Here is a 16,706-nt window from a genome sequence, read left to right on the forward strand (position 1 = left end):
GGCACGTGCACATATGTGTGGCGGCATGTGCATGTGTGTGGTGGTGTGCACATGTGTGTAGTGGCCTGCACATCCGTGTAGTGGCATGTTCACGTGTGTGGTGGTGTGTGCACACGTGTGGTGGTGTGTGCACATATGTGTGGTGGCGTGTGCACGTGTGTAGTAGGGCGTGTGTACTGTGGTGTGTGTGTGTGGTATGTGCAGACATACACGGTAGTGGGGCTGCCATTGCCTCGCCCGGCGCCCCTTCCTCTGCATTCTGCGGTCTGAAAGGGAGTGACAGGTGCAGAGAGGCGGCCCACCAGGCGCTCACTGGCGTTTCCAGGCCGTGGCCCGAACAGTGCTGGTTACCGCCCCTGCCCCCCCCTAACCAGGCCACCTGACTCCCCAGGTGCCGACGGGGGCTGCCGATCTGTTCCCAATGCCACCATTCTTTAAAGAGCAGCAATCGACCCCCAGGTCCCCGGCTGTGCCCAGGCCAGGGGAAAGCCGAGAGAGCCACTGCCGGAAACTCCCTCCGGGAGACGCCTGGGTGGAGGTGGGCGGCACAAGGCTGTCTCGTACATCTGTAACTGGATGTCACAGGACCTACATGCCCCCTCTCTCATGCCTTCACTGAGCACCTACTCCATGCTCACGTCCCTGCTCCCCCAGCATCTTGATCTCTGTCACCTGCAAAGGCAGCTTTGTGGCAGGAAGTACACTGACCGTGAGACCAAATCCTGACTCAGCGCTGGAGAGTTGCGCTTGACTCAGGCGGCCCGCCTGACCTCTCCGAGCCCGATTTCCCAGTGTATGAAATGGGATTGGAGCCCCTGCTCTAATAGCATATAGTACATGTTGTTTTAGTCCTGCCCAAAGGCCTCGTTGCCATGAACTCACTCCACATTTTGTATTCCGCATCTCAGCACCAGCTCCCACCTTCCCCCCGTTACTCAGTGGTCCCCTCCCCGCCAGCCTGCCTGCAGGAGAGACCCAGAGATGCTGCTTCCTTTCCTGCGGGGCTCAGGGGTGTCTGCAAGCCGTGAGCTGCCCCAGAGGGGATCGTGCAGACCCAGCCAGGCTAGCAGACTAGCGCCCTAGCACTCTGAAGGCACAGTTGCCATGAACTGGCCAGGGCATTAAGACACTTGCCTTGACGAAGACCACGGGGCAAATTGTTGGCAGCCAGAACCTAGAACTCAGGAGTCCTAGTGTCCAGCCAACTTCCTGCCCCACCCCAGGCATCCATAGATGTGGACCTGGCCCCACAGACCCTCCTGACCCAGTGGGGAGGTGGAGCCTGAAACGGCCTTGACCTGCCAGGCCCTGAGTCCTGCTGAGCTGTGTGGCCTTGGTCAAGCCACTTAACCTCTCTGGGCCTCAGTTTCCTCTTCTGTTAAGAGAAGGGCTGGCATTATGCTTCTTTTTCATCCTAGGCTTCTCTAGCTTATTATAAGAATAACTCAAAAATGTATTAATTACTTACTATGTATCAGGCTTTATGTCATATATATATATATATCTCAGAAATAAACTTTATGTCATATATATAATACATGCATATTATATATATGACAAAGTGTATTTATTATATACATACATATATATCATATATATATATATGAGAAATAATTCTATTTCTGTTATTGCTCCCAGTAGCTCCAGATGAAGAAACAAGGCTTTAGTAGGTGTGATCACATGCCCAAGGTCACACAACTAATGACAAAGCAGACTCTCCCATGCTCTGCCCCACCACTCACCCGGCACTTTGATAAATCCAGAGCCTGCTTTCAAATAATTCCATTTCCCCAGGAACCACTTCATTGCAAAAGAGAAACCACTTCATTACAAAAGGTCCCTCTTCACAAAGACAGAACAAGGAGACCAATTAAAGTCACTTGGTTTTGGCATCACTTTGGAAATCGATGTGCTATGATTGTGGACCCGGCCTCTGTGGGCAGCTGCCTAATTGTACCTGGATTTTTTTATTATTATTATTTTTTTTTATTTTGACAGAGAGAGCACAAGCAGAGGGACAGAGAAGGAGAAGCAGGTTCCCCACTGAGCGAGGAGCCCGATGTGGGACTCAATCCCAGGACCCTGGGATCATGACCTGTGCCGAAGGCAGCCGCTTAACAGACTGAGCCACCCAGGCGTCCCTGTACCTGGATTTTTGCGGGCTTCTCCCCAGGAGGAGCCTGGAAGAGCGGTTCCGAGAGCATCATTGATCTTTTGACTAAAGCGTCCTCACTAGATACAAATCTGCTGTTACTCGGACGGCTGTCTGCCATGGAGACACCGAAGAAATGCGCCTGGGAGAACAGGAAGCCCAGGTGCATTGCAGGACCTGCCCTCTTGCCCTGTGGCCCCCACCCCTCTGCCTACCTCGATCTTGGGCTCACAGAACAGACCTGGAAACTTGGTGCCTTTTTACGGTCTCCACTTAGTCACAGAGTGATGGAGGAAGGAGCCATCAATAGGGCGGTAGAGATGTTTTCAGGTATGTGCAAGCTCTTTATAGGGGCCTTAGGCCTCTCGTGGTGAGTTTGCCCCTGATTATTTGCATGGGGTAGGTTCACGGGAGGATGATTCAGGGCTCCAGCTCCGAGACCCTGCATCCAGGCCCCGTGGGAGTTGTAGGCCTTAAAGAAAGGAAACACTGTCTTTGAATAGCAACAGCCTCTCCTGGGGAGAGCGGGCGGGAAGGGTCAAGTGTTCTGTCTTACCACCTGTCCCGGGGCAGTGGGGCTCTCCAGGAAGCCAGAGGGGAGAAGAGAGCCCACTGCTGGGCAGAGAGCAGATCTGGGTGGGGAAGGCTCTGAGGGTCCAGCTTTCATTCAACAGGTGGGTCCTGAGCCCCACCGGGGGAAATGTGACTTATTCTGAGGCCACACAGAAAGTTGGTGGCAGGAAGTGGATGCTGATGTCCTTCACTAGACAGTCAGCTCCTTAAGGGCAGGCCCAGGGCTTTCATATTGGCAACACCATTGTCCAGCGAGGATCAGGGAAGGAGTGAATGGGTGAATGAATACGGTAGTAACCATGAACGTATACGGCGATGTGAGGCGTCCCGTGCAGGCTCTGGAACTGTGTGGCCTGGGCTGACATAGAATGGCAACTCCACCACTTACCGTGTGACCGTGGGTAAGTACCTGGACTCAGTTTCTGACTCTAACATTCCATGCCCCCGGCTGTGAAATGGGGAATGCTAGCCATCAGTCACCTCACTGCGGTGTTGATAGGATTAACTGAAAACAAAGGCAAGTTCACCATTTTGCACAGTGTTGGACACATGGAAACCAACGAAAGAAATCACTATTCAAACTAGAATTATTTTTCGCCATTATCCTATTTGCTTTATTCCAAGATGCCACGTATGGGAAGATAGCCCATCAATTGAACCACAGCTTTTGATGGGGGAAGGAAACAGAGAAAGATGAAATAAAATGTCTACATCGATTGAAAGAGGCATTTTGTTTTGGAAAGTTTAAAATGTATGTTCCAGAATTGAGATGCAGGATCAATATCAAAAGGCTGTTTCTAGATTTCAGACTCCTGGAAATGCTCCCAGGAACTGTCAGAGAGGAAGGACGGAAGCAGCGCTGTTCAGGTGCTGAGCCCCACGTTCTATTCTGCTACCAGCTGACGGGGAACTAGTGACGCCTGCGAAGCCCCTCCCCTCTCTGGCCTCAGTTTCCTGCCTAGGCAAAGAGCTAGCGGGCAGGATGAGTTGAGCCTTTGGGGCTTCCAGCCCTGGATCTGGCAGGAGAAGAGTGAAGTCCTCTGCCTGACTCAGCTGCCGAGGTGGGGGTTCCTGGGGGTGAGGCCTTCTTGCCCGATTCAGGGGAGGGGGCGTGGTCAGACTCAGCCTCTCCAGGGGCCTGCACGTTCCCTCAGGCCCCTGAGCCAGGAGCATGGAAGCCGGGACCACATACTCTGGGCCTCCTCCCTCCTGAGCAGCCCCCTCCCTGTGTCCTGTTCTCTGGAGGCCTCTACTCACCTCTTGCTGTAAGCCCTTCCAGGTCATGCCCACTTCCCCCAGGGGCCATCCTAGACCTGCTCACAGGATTTCTGAAAGGAGGTCCAGGGAGCCTTCGAGGGGTGGGAAGGAGGAACAGGAGAGCTGGAGCCAGGAGGGAGAAGGTAGATGGGACGATGGACTCCAAGTGGGTCTCTACTCCCATTTGCTCCAAGTTGCCTTTATTTTTTTTTTTTCCAAGTTGCCTTTAAATAGGATAAAATTGTAGTCTAGTCCCCTTTACTCCATGTGGTGCTTTTAAAAAAAGGGCACCCTGACATTTTAGGAGGCAAAAAATAATGAAAACATGAGACATGTAATGTTCAGTGTACATTGAGGATGGAGAAATTTCAATGAATTCGTAGCCATACCTCCTTAATGTCTTGAAAAATAAAATCATGACAGGGTTTGGTGGTGAGAGGGGAGAAGAATATTCCAGGAGGAAAGCCCAGCTCCGAGGTAGAAGGAGGGCAGGTGGGCAAGGGAGCGAAAGCAGGTTGGTCTGAGATGTGCAGCGGGGCTTTGGGGGCTGACACATCAACTCTGGGGCCCGGGCTCCCCAGAAATCTCACTTGGCAACCCCACCTGCTTCCTACCCTTTGCACATTGGCTTGTGGCCGACCTTGTTGTTGCAAACCTCCCCATGACGAGGCCACATCAGCAAACCCTTGCCTGGGCCCTTGGCTCCTGGCCTCTCCCCACTCCCAGCTCTCTTCCTGGCCTTCATAGCCTGGTGCTCCCTGGCCCCCTCTGTCTGCTCTGTCTCTCTCCCTCCATTGCCTCCACTGCTGCTTCTACAAAGATGCCCCCAAGCTGTGTCCCATAGTCCCTCTCCTTGACCTTCTAGCAGGTCTGGGCCTGGGCCTAGCAGGGACCTGGACAGGAGACTCAGGATGCTGTAGATCAGGATCACAGGCAAGGGCAGAAGCATAGAAGCAAATCAGACCACGGCAATGCCAACAGTAAATGCTTTTCCTACAGGTGTTTTAAATAATACAAAGCCTTCAAGAGGGACCTCAGACAAGCTCCCGGGAACCCAATGCTGGACTTAAAGAACTATTAGGGGTTATATCTCCACGTCCACTCACAGCTCCAGCATGTTATTCCAGCACCTTCTCTTCTGTGCTTGGGGCTGCAACAGACGGTCTGAGCAGGGACCCAAACCCCCACTGCCCACTCCCGGCCGAGGCGGCAGCCTGCGTGGCTCTTCTGTCCAGCACACGCTGCTCTCCAGCACGCCCTTCCTGTGGCAGACCTGTCCCTCCCCCTTTCCTCGGGCACTGCCCCCTCTCACCGCTGCCCTCCCCGCTGTCCTGTGGTCCCGGTCTCCTGGCACGTCCCGGCCCCCGCCTGCGGTCTGAGGGACGCTCCCTTGTTCAGCTTGCAAGCAGCCTTTGCCTTGGAGGGCGAGCGTGCCTGACGGACGTGCTCACTGTTCCTCGAAGCCCCATCTGCGTGGGCTGGGAGACCGGCCCTCGACAGTCTTTACACAACTGCGCCCATCCCACGGGTACCAGTCCTGCCGTCCTCCCCACCCCAGTAAGCCCCAGGCCCCTCGTGATGAGCCCTTATGACGAGACACCGAGGACTTCTTGTCGCTGGTACTTCCCTTCAGAAGTGGCGTGAGGCTGGGGGCAGCACTTTCAAGGAGAAAGGGGATGAACTTGGCAGCGGACACAACTGGTTTCAGATCCTGGTTCTAGCATTTGCTGGTCATGTGACCTTGGGGAAGTCGCTCTCAACCCCGTGATCACACATTTCTCCATAGCAGCCACCTGACAAGGTGATCCCGCGTCTGACACATGTCACAATAAACCACGGTCCACCCCTGCCCCCAAATACCCAGTGCTAACCTCTTTTCTAGAATTTCTCCTACTGTATTTTAACCATCTGTTTATTTACCTGTTGTCCTTTCAGACTCGAGAGCTCCTTGAGGGCAGGAATCACCTCTTGTGCTCTTAGCTTCAAGCCCAGTGCCCACCTGCCATGGAGTAGGTGCCGTCAATGCAGCCTGATCGAGTGGAATGCAGTGCGGTCCTGTGGATACCGCTCTGTCCCCATCTTGTTCTCTTCCTCGGTAGCACTATTCATGTCTCAGATTTCCTTGGTCTTCCCTCCATGCCTACCACCCTCTCTGTATTCATTTTTCCCTAGAGTTACAATGTGTTTGATTATACATCTTAGATTATACATTTCATGTATTCTTATTATTTCAAAAATTTCATTACATATATTATTTTAAAACTTCAATTAACACTTCAATGAAAAAATTTATGTATAGTATATAGTCTTTGTAATATAGTATAGTATATGGTATATACATTTTATATATGATAGTATATGCTTATATATGTAGTATATACATGTAGTGTATGTATAGTACACATCATACTGTATATAGTATATACAGTATATAGTATATACAGTAATATATAGTATATATAGTAATATATGTATGTAATATATAGTTTATATTAGTAATATATATTAGTAATATAGAATATATTATATAGTACATATTAGTAATATATAGTATATACCATATACTATATACCATATATATACTATGTAGTACATATATTACTGTATATATCATATATATTATATGCTGTATAATACATATAATATATGCAGTATATTATATACACTGTATGTATTGTATATATATTGCATATATACTATAATATATTATACTTAATATAGTGTGTAATATATAGTATATAGTATTAATATATCGTGTATATTATATATAATATATAGTATATATAGTGTATACTATAATATATAGTATGTAGTATAAAATATATATACTATGTATTTGTAATATAATATATAATATATTTGTCCACACCTCCATCCCAAATCACCCCTAATGAAAGGTCACTGCCCGACCTTTCAAGGACATTCACATGCAGAAGTTAGCCTGCACATTTCAGTGAATGACGATTTAATCCTTCCAGTACTTGAAGTTACCCCTGACTCCTGTGTTTCTCTCATATCCCAGAATGAACCCATTCCCAGACCTTGTTGGCTCCATTTTACCATACGTCTGGAATCAGTCACCTTACCACCTGCATTTGCAGCCACCCTGGATCATGCCACCACCACCTCTTGCCTAGATATCCGTAAAAGATGCCCAACTGGCCTCCCTCCTTCCTCCTTTGTCCCCATACTCGACACATTGGGCAGGGTGGTCCTACTCAGCGGAAGGCACCTCGTGTCATCCCCCTGCATCGAATCCTGGAAGGCTCCCTGTCTCCCTCAGGCCCGTGGAGCCCTGTCCGCTCTGGATCTGCAGCGCGTCTTCACCCTCCTCTCCCGAGCCTCCTGGCTCTTCCCTCAACTTGACATCAGCTGTTCCTGTTGCCTTGAAGGCGCATCTACTCTCTGTGTGGCTAACTTCCTTCCCTTTTCAGGGTCTTGCTTACGCATCACCTTCTTGTCAGGCTTACCTCTCCTACATCACTTAGCTCCGCATCTCGCCCTCGCCTGTGTATTCTCATCCTCCTTGACTTGGTTTTACTTTCTCCTTTTCCCTGGTGCTTATATACAGTTTATTTCTTTATTATGTTTGCTTATGGTCTGTTGCTCCCTCTTAGAAATGAAGGTCCAAAGAGACGGGAGAAGTATTTTGTCTAGTGCAGTATCGCTGGGGCTAGAACCAAGCCTGTCACACAGGAGGCCCTCAGTAAACACCTGTGGAATAAAGGAAGGAGTGAATGAACGCTGACTGCAGAGACAGCCAGGTCCTCCTCAAGGTCAGAGCCTGTTCTTGGAGCCCACCCTCAGACCCACCTCGGAATATTTCAGAGTATTTCAGCTGCTGTAGCAGCTCCTTGCCGGCGGAAGAGGGAGACTATTTTCTCTGATTTTTTCATTCTTCATTGTTGTTTGCAGGGAGTTTCCGCACGCCCCGCGCCTATCATGAACCAGACCAAAGTTCATTGTCAGATAGCTCAGGACAATTGTTTGCAGCCCAGAGCCTCTCTTGTGCTGGGGCCTGGGTCCACCTGGACCCCCACCCCCCACTGATGAGGACCCCGCGGGATGGGCGCAGGGACCAAGTGCTCCTGGCAGAGGGGCTCCGGGAGGGAAAGGCTGCTCGAACAAAGCTGGCAGCCCAATGCGTATGTCTCCATTCCCTGGTACAGTGAGAGATGCCATTTCGCTGCCACCAGCAGGCCCACGTCAAAGTCACTTAGGCCTTGAGCGACGACTGGTAGCTGTGTGTCTGCGCATCCCTCCTGACGTCTGGGTCAGCCGCGCCTCCCCTCCCTCCTGGTGGGATGAGCTGATCTTTTAGAGCACCCCCCTCCACCATCCCCTGCTGCCGTCCCGGGCCTGGCTCTCTTCTTGGATCCTCAGTCAGGCCTGTGGGGGAGCCAGTCTGCTCCCAATTCTGGGCAGCCCATCCATCTCCCATGATGACATCACAGGCTTGTTACCCCCACTGGCTCTCACTCTTCTCTCCTGGGTGAGGTGCTGGCTCCAGGTACCTACGAGGAACAGGCAGCAAAGGGGGAGATGGGGATGCAGACTGGGCCCTGGTTCCCAACATACAGGAAGAAAGACAAGAATCAAGCCACCGGTCTAGTGTGGGTTGGGATGTGGAAGACACTCCAATGCAGATGGTCCCTGACTTCTGATGACTTGACTTAGAATTCTTGACTTTACAATGATGCAAAAGCGATAGGCATTTAGTAGAAACCGGACTTTAAGTGTTGAATGTGGCTCTTTGCCCGGGCTGCCAGTATGCAGTCTGGGACTCTCCCGATGCTGGGCAGTGGCTCCCAGTCAACCAGCGATCGTGAGGGGAACGGCCGTCACACGCACAGCCATCCTGCACCCACACGTCCATCTGTTTTCCACGTTCAGTGCAGCACTGAGTAAATGACACACACTATTAAGCACTTTATTCTAAAATAGGCTTTATATTAGATGATGTTGCTCAACTGTAGGCTGATGCCCGCTCTCTGAGCACATTTGAGGTCGGCTGGGCTAAGCCATGGCATGGGGTAGGTCAGGCATATTAAGTGCATTGTTGACTTGACAAAATTTTCAACTTACGATGGGTTTATTGGGACATGACCCCACCGTAAACCAAGGAAGATCTGTATCCTTGGGTCGGGATCCCTGAGGCTTCTCCCCCCATTCCTCAAGGCAGCACACACAGAACATTCCTGGAATCTGTCCACTTCTGCCATCTGCGTGGCCATCAGCCTGGTCCACACACGGCCATCTCTCTCCTCAGCCAGGAGATAACCTGGACAACCCAGCCGTGGTCCAGCTGCGTCCCTGTAGTCCGTTCTCTGCACAGCCCTTTCCTCACCTTTGAACCCTCTCCGCATAGAGGTGGCTTTACCTGTAGCTTGAGCTTCAGAGCCTGCCATGTTGGGCCCCTTCCAAGGTCCTGGGTGGGGGACAGCAAGGTGGGTGATGCATATTGTTGACTCAAGGATGCGTTGGGATCCAGTTTGTTTGATAACATTCTCTTTTTGGTACCAAGTGTTCAAAATCCCTGTATATTTTACACTTGCGCATTTCAATTCTGGCCAGCCACGTGTCAAACGCCCAAGGAGCACCTGTGGCTAGGGGCTACCACATCACACAGTGCAGGGTAGAGAATTTCTCATACGATTTAAAGTATTGCACAGCCATGGAAAAACCTGTTTAAAAAATAATATTCAATCCTGTAAGGAAAAGCTCATAAAACGAGAGTATGTGAAAAAGATAGTGTACGAAACCAAATAAAGTATGATCCCGCTTTTGTTATGTATAAGAAGATGTGTATGTTTATTTGAGTGTGTAAATTGATGTGCCACCTGCAAGAAAATGCAACAAAATCCTAACAGTGACCATCTGAGGAAAAGGAATTATGGTGATCTTAATTTTCCCCCTTTATGTTTTTTCCACTATAAGCATGTATTGCTTTTAGAGTCCATGGGGAAATTACATTATTTTTAAAGAGATCAGGGTATGTTCAGCCATCTCATGCCATTACCTGGTCACAGGGACCATTTGTGGGTGTGTGGTGCTTGGGTTGGAGAACTGGTCCTAATCCTTCACCCCGTATCCCCACACTTGCCACGTGACGTGGTTCCTCCTAGAGAAGGCAGAGTGAGCCTCGGTCTCTTGGCCTCTTGACACTGGGGTCGGCCCATGTCTTCTTTTGGTCAATGTGGAGGTGACAGTTGTCATCTCTGAGTCAAGGTCTTAAGAGCAATCACACGTTCTTGTGTGATTTGCCTGTGCATCGCCATTGCCATGGGAAGAAAATGCCCTGGCCATCCCACTGGTCCCAGGAGGGTGACAGATACATGGAGCGGAACTGCATCCACTCTACAGGTTAGAGCTGTCAACCTGCAGATGTGTGAGAAATGCTTGCCTACTGCAGAACGTCACATAGATTTGGGGTTGTTTGTTACAAGGCTCTAGCTGATGAATATGGTGCTGTTGAACGGCTTCATATGTGCTCAAATTTAATCAGGAAGGCGGAACTTGACTGCAATTATACATGAGAAAGCTGAAATCTAGAACATTTCAAAAAAACAAAAAACAAAAAACACCAATTCCTAAGGATCTCCAAGGCAAAAGAAGCCCAGACCACACCCTCAGGGACTTGGCTCCATTTCACACACTCCTGGTTACTAAGACCTAAAGTCACAGAAGAAAAGAATGTCCTTATTCTTACATATTATAAATTCTTGGGGATGCCAAAATGAAAACCTCCAAGCGTCTCAGTATAAGAGTACATTTTTTCCCTCTTACAAAAATTATAAACATCCATTGTAGAAAATACAAAGAAAAAGCACTCTTAATCTTATCACCAAAATACTGTCAAACCTCTGTCAAACCTTAATGTATGCACATGTATATGTGGTTCTAAATGCTTATGTTTTTCCCAGGAAAAGGAGAGCATACTGTATCTTCTGTTCTATAATCTTCTGTTTATAGTTACTATATCATAAACATCCTCCCTTACTATCTAATATCTTCTGCAGAATCATTTCGAATTGTGGAATTCTTGCCTAGGTGTCCACTGAATGGACGTGCCATAAATAACTTTACCTAGGGCGCCTGGGTGGCTCAGTTGGTTAAGCGACTGCCTTCGGCTCAGGTCATGATCCTGGAGTCCCGGGATCGAGTCCCGCATCGGGCTCCCTGCTCGGCAGGGAGTCTGCTTCTCCCTCTGACTCTCATGCTCTCTGTCTCTCATTCTCTCTCTCAAATAAATAAATAAAATCTTTAAAAAAAAAAAAAACTTTACCTAACTCTTGGGGTAACATGTGCAAATTACACCCAGTTTTTAACTATCAGAAGCAACATTGTATATATTCAATATCCACATACATCTCTGATTTTTCTAAGGGTTAAATTCCTAGAGGTAGATCACCTCTAGGATTACCCCCTGGAGATGGAATGGGTTATGTGCATTTATAAAGCATATTACCTCTGAGTGTCAGTGTCTTCATCTGTCTGATGGGAGGGTTTGAAATTGGTGACCTGCATGATCATCTTCCCTCCCATGGGCTTCTGTTGAGTCCAGCTCCTGAGAAGGAAGTACCCCTTGAACAAGCATCATCCAAATTATGGTAGCCTGACTCTATCAGATCTGCCCAGCCAAAGAGCAGGACCCTGAGAGGAATAAACAATGGGAAAGGCAGGTTATGAGGGTGTCAATGTGTGGAAAGTGCCAGAGACATGGATTGAGGATTATGCACTTAAGGCTCACAAAGACAGGCCAGTGGGAAATGTAAAGGCAAAAACCCAAGTCCCTAACAAAGGAGTTCCCAGGGGTCCTGAGGCCAACTTTGCATCTGGACCAACTTCATAGCCAAGAGCCCTGGAGCTGTGACTCTCTACCCACCCCACCAACCCCATGATTCTGGCAGGGAGACAGAGATAATGTGATGACCATCTGAGCCTCCCTTCCTCTGGCTCAGGTGAGCCTTTGTCCCTGGTCCACCGGCCAGTCCTGTGACTCTGCCTCATTCTGGTGTTACGTGTAGAGGGAAGAGCCTGAGATCCTGCTGCACACTCAGGAGCCTGGGTTCTGTTATTAACCTGCTGGGTCTCCTGGCACATCAGTTCACCTTTCCCGGGTGGCCGAGACCGTCCACCTGTTTACCAAATACGGCTCTTCTTCTCCCTGGGCACACAAGACTCCATCTCCCAGACTTCTTTGCAGATAGGTGGGATCATGTGACTGCACTCCAGCCAATAGAATGTGAGCAGAAGTGACACATGCCGCCTCTTCGTCAGGTCCTTGAGACCCTTGTTCAAGCTTCTCACCTTTCTGCCAGCCTGACACAGACGAGCAGGAAGACCTCAGTTTCAAAAGCCAGATGCAGAGCCATAAGATGAGAGGGGCCTAGGATCATCCTCTGGGGGAGCCATCTGCCCATCAGTGAGATTTATTCTCTGCTTGGGAGAGACAGCTTGTGTCATGTTGGACCCTCATATGCCAGGGCTTGGTTCTCAGAGCAGCAAACATTGTCTTTAGTACCACTCAGGGCAGTCAGTGTTCACTGAGGATCTGCATTATCTACTGCTATGTAACAAATGACCTGTTGTGCATGAGCTGGTGCTCTGTATATGATGCACGTTTGCCCTTTAATTCCCAATAACACAACCATGACCTTGGAATGATGATCCCCATTTTTCCAGGGCATTAAATGAGTCAGAATTCAAACTCAGGTCTTCCAGATCCTGATCCCACAACCAGCACAGCTTGAAGGATCTGGAGGACCTGACACTCCCGGATCCCGCTGGTGTGAGTCCCACTGGCTGAGCAGAGAGGGGTGGCGTGTGCAGCTGGGGTCTGGCAGGTTGGGGGCCGGGCCCTCACCCGCAGGGGCCTCAAGTAGGGGGCTGGCTTACCACACTCCAGTTTCCTGGTCTGTCCCATGCAGCAGCCAAGAGAGGATCCATCACATGGGGTCACGTGAGGATGCTTTTCCTGATTATATTCAAGGACAGCATTTTCTTCCCTTCCACTGGGGACCTCCAAAGCTCAGCCTTGCTGGGGGAATAGAGATGCTGTCACCATTATTCATTGTTACCTAGGGAGCCAAACTGCCTTTGATGTTTTATTGACCTGACTTTCTTCTTCAAAGGTCCTCTCAACAGCTGCTCTGGTTCCTACCAATTTGATGAGATGAGCTACCTCCCGAAGGAGAAATCTGACTGCAAATTATCAAAGAGAGCAGGAAAAGGGTTTGATTTCATTTGGGGGGTCTGGTCTGAGGGAGGCTGCTCCTCAGAGTCTTGTGTGAGAACTCCCACAGAAGCAGGGGGAGGTCCAGGTGCTGCTGCCGCATCTGGCACATGGGAAGAGCTGAGGGGCATGCTGTCCCCAGATGGATGATCTGTGTCTTCTCTGTGGGACCCCTGTGTGAGCAAGCCTCGGCGACTAGGGCTCAGATCTCCCCCACCAGCTCAGGTCTCTGTGCCCTGCCCCCAACGTCCCTCCAGGATTCCATGAGCCTATTTGTGTAACTTCAACTCAAACAAGCCTGTTCATTTTTGCCAAATAAACTCAAAAGCCATTGCTGGCTTTTCCGGTTCACGGCATTTTAGAGCTGGAGGGAACTTTAGATGTTACAGAGTCTAACCCTTCAGAGACCATGACTTGTTGACTGCTCAAACACTTCTGATGGGCCCTCTTTGTGTTTGGATAGATCCTGACCCGCTCAGCGCACATTCGAGGTCAGTCACGTGCTGACCCCCAGCACACTTCCAGGCTTGCCTCTGGCCTCTGCCCTGTGTGGACCCTCACCCCTAATCATAGTATAAACTGTCCTAATACATTAGGCACTCCCCCCGTCCCCCAGTTCTGGGCCTTTCCACCAATGTCTCCCATGTCTGCGGTACCTGTCCTCTCTGCCACCTGGTGAAATACTCAGCCCTCCAAAGACTAGCTCAGGTGTCACTTGCTCCCAGAAGCCTTCCCTGGTCCCACCAGGAAGAGCTAACTGCTCTGTCTTCCATGCTTCAAACGTCTCTGTCAGAAAATATGGAGTCTTGATTCCTGTCTTTCGTTTGCCACTCTTTCCCACAGAGAGGGCAAGTTGCTTTAAGCCAGGGGCTACCTGTTCTTTATATTTGCATTCTGAGTGTAAGTTCCTGTTGTACGGCAGGCAAAGGAGCCTAGCATATAGAAGCATTGAGTAGCAGACTCATTAGGCAACTGAGCTGAATAAGGAACAAGAGGAAGAAGATTTTAAAAATAGAAACTTGTATCAAATGGGATTTTTTCAGTTGTTAGAAGCAGAAAACGTAACATCAACTTCCCCCAAAAATAGAGGGAGTATACTGAATCACAGAACTAAAAAGTTCCAGATAGGGGCTTCAGGAGTGGTATGATCATGGTGTCAAGTTAATTTTTTTTTTTTTAATTGTGTTTTCTATGTAACCACCCATTTTGGCCTCAGCCTGGTGTCATTCATAGTGACAAAGTGGCTACCTCAGGTTTCAGTTTCCTGTCCTCACTCTAACCATTCAAAAGGATAGACAACACCCATGTCCAATAATTCTCAAATCAAATCATAATTTTCAAAAAAAATCTAAGATTGACACTGATTTAAATCCCTCTAAATCAATTGCTGTGGCAAAGTGAATGTGATTCCTGAGTGGCTTAGACCGATCGTGCTCTATCCCCATTTCTCAAGATGGTCGGTCCCACCCAGCCTACGAGGCTGTACCTGATGGGCTATTTAGAAACATGAATTGCAGTTTTCCTTTCTTCTTCTTTTGTCCCCCAAACAAATAACATACAGCTATGATATAATTCAGCTTCCGTGCTAGGTACTGAAAGCACATATAAGATTAGGACAAGACCGTGACCTCACGCTGTTGACAATCCTGCTGAAAGAGATTCTGAAAATTATCTTGCTGGTAACGAGGAGCCACAAGGGAATTTTAAGCTGCTGAATGGCTGGATTCATTTTCTACTGCTATGTAACAAATGACCTCAAAACCTGGCAGCAAACACAGCAAATATCAAAGATCCCATAGTTTCTGTGGGCCAGGGATCTGGGCAGTTGAGCTGGAAGCCTCCATCTCAAGGTCTGTCACGTGTCTGCAATCAAGGCATTGGCAGGGGCTGTCCCCATCCTCAGAGCTGCCGAGGGGAGGTCCCACTTCCAAACTTGCTCTCGTGCACCTCTATCTCCACTTACAACACCACAGCTGCTTCCCCCCCCCCCAGATTAGCAATCTAAGAGAGAGTGAGAACGAACCTCCAGATCTGCTGTTAGAAATGAATCCCACCCTTTCCCGGCATGTTCTGTCTGACCGATGTGAAGCAGTAAGCTCAGTCCACACTTGAGGGGAGTGAATTACACAAAAGTGTGAATACGTGGAGGGGAGGATCACAGGGGACCATCTAAAAGGCTGCTTACTCCAAGGACTGACCAGCAGCTCACCATCCCAGAGCATTCACATCACATCAGCCCGCATCCTCGTAAGAACAGTAATTAACAAAGGAGTTAGAAGCCAGCAGGAGAAAATTGTGTTGGACTGGAGGGATTCGTTCAGTCATTCAACAAACACTTGAGTGCCCACTGTGAGCCAGGACTGTGCTAGGTTCTGGGGCTGCTGCTGTGCCAAAGACAGACCCCGTCTCCCCACATCAGTGTCTAGTAGGTAGCGTCTGGCAGTCTAGTAGGAGGCAGTTGGTGTCTAGCAGAAAGAAAGGTTGAATAAGACATTCACCTTGAATGTTGCAGAAAAGGACAAGAGTTGAAACTGTGAACAACACCCCCCACCTTGCCAAACCTGTCTGAGGAGTCAAGGAAGGCTTCCTGAAGGAAGAGACACTTCAGTTGAGCCCTGAGGGAGGAGGAGGGCAACCCGGAGAAAGGGTGGGCAGAGGGCAGCACAGGGTGGCCTGGGTGTAGACCGGTGGGGTGGACCTCTCTCTTCATCATTCCTGCCCCCTCCCCAGACCCGTCACCCCATCCTTTGGGGCTCAGCCATAAGGTCCCCTTCCCAGAGGCCTTTCTAGTCTTGGCAATCCAACGCCATCACAGCTGGGCTCCACACGTCACCCTGCGGTACTTTCTCCCCAGTGCCTCTCCCGCCTGGCGCACCCCGTCCCGCATTGCTCACCTGTCCTTCCCGCCTCCATGCTCCAGACACAGGCTCCTCTCTGTTCACCGTGCACCCCAAGGCCCCACGCAGGCCCGCGCACAGTAGGGCCTCAGTGAGCCTGATGGCAGGAGCCGACCCGAGCTGGCCCTTCTCTGGCGTCACACCGATTCTCCCTGGGGACCGACCCCGTCCTGAGCAGTGTGGCCCCTCCAGCCCCTCCTCGGCTCTCCTCTGCAGCAGGAGGCGGCCCGGAGCCCACAGGCCCACGGCAGGGGCCTCCCCCGCCGTGTTTTATGGCTCCTCTCTGGGCCCCTAACAGCAGCCACATTTTGAGAGTTTGGAGAAGGAGCGTGAAGGCCAGTCAAGTGGAGAAATCACGTCTCGTAAATGGGCCAAACGTGGATTTACACAACAGCCTGTGACAAACGCATCTTCAGGGGGCGATCTGGCAGGAAACATCCCTTTTTCCAAAGGATGCCCGGGCCCTGGGAGAAATAATGGGGTCTTTTTTAGGATTCTAATTCTTGCCGGTGCTGACAGGCTGAGGCCCAGCGCTGCCTCCCGCTCGGAGCTCCCGTGCACCCCGCGCTGTCTGTCCCCGGGCCCCCCAGGT

The sequence above is a fragment of the Neomonachus schauinslandi genome, chromosome 4 (genome assembly GCF_002201575.2).
Source record: "Neomonachus schauinslandi chromosome 4, ASM220157v2, whole genome shotgun sequence".
NCBI lineage: Eukaryota > Metazoa > Chordata > Mammalia > Carnivora > Phocidae > Neomonachus > Neomonachus schauinslandi.